The sequence below is a fragment of the Rhinopithecus bieti genome, unplaced genomic scaffold (genome assembly GCF_001698545.2).
Source record: "Rhinopithecus bieti isolate Rb0 unplaced genomic scaffold, ASM169854v2 repeat_22454, whole genome shotgun sequence".
NCBI classification, from domain to species: domain Eukaryota; kingdom Metazoa; phylum Chordata; class Mammalia; order Primates; family Cercopithecidae; genus Rhinopithecus; species Rhinopithecus bieti.
In genome coordinates, this window is record NW_016837023.1 from 1 (window position 1) to 738 (window position 738).

General features: G+C 73.8%; 1 pseudogene; it reads right to left on the reverse strand.

Moving 5' to 3' along the window:
- Nucleotides 1–8: 8 nt before the first annotated feature.
- LOC108524763 (double homeobox protein 4C-like) lies at nucleotides 9–732 on the reverse strand (annotated as a pseudogene).
- Nucleotides 733–738: the final 6 nt, after the last annotated feature.

Genomic DNA, 738 nt, shown 5'->3' on the forward strand with positions numbered 1-738 from the left:
ACTTGGGCCTCCCACGCCGCCCTGGCGACCTGGGGCCCCTGGGCCCCAGCCCCCCCACGGACTCCCCTGGGACGTGGGAGGCGCAGGCACAGCCTGGACCCTGCGGCTCAGCTGGAGCGGGCCCAGGCTGTCCCACCGAGCAAGGGCCCGGCAGGCTGTGGTGCTGCGGGTCCTGATCCCCCCGGCACTGGCTGGGGCGCGGGGCCACCCCGGGGGAGTCTGAGGGTGGGAGAGCGCCCCTTCCGGGGTAGCCAGGGCAGCGAAAGGAAAATCCCAATCCCCGCCTGCCGGCGGGGAAGGGAGAACCCTGCTGCCTGCGCAGCCGGGCTGGGCCGGAGAGGGGCGACGGCCCCTTCTCCCTGGCTCACGAAAGCCCCTGTGGGAGAGTCCTCGTCGCGCAGGGCATGTGGGGTGCGGGAAGCACGGTTCCCCACGCCCCGGTGTGGGTGAAGGCGACCGGCGAGGGAGCGGGGGGACACCCGCCGGGGCCGCGTTGCACGGCCCGCCTGCCTGCGCCGGTGCCCTGCCACCCTGGCCTGGGTGCCTGGCCCTCCGGTTCTGAAACCAAATCTGAATCCGGGACTCCGGGAGGCCCGTCTCTCTGGCCAGTTCTTCCCGGGTGGCGATGCCCGGAAAGCGATCCTGCTGGAAGGCTCGCAGGAGCAGGGCGGTCTGGGACCGGGTGACGGCGGTCCGCGTTCGCCTGCCTTCTTGCGGGCCGCGCTTGCCCGGCCAGGG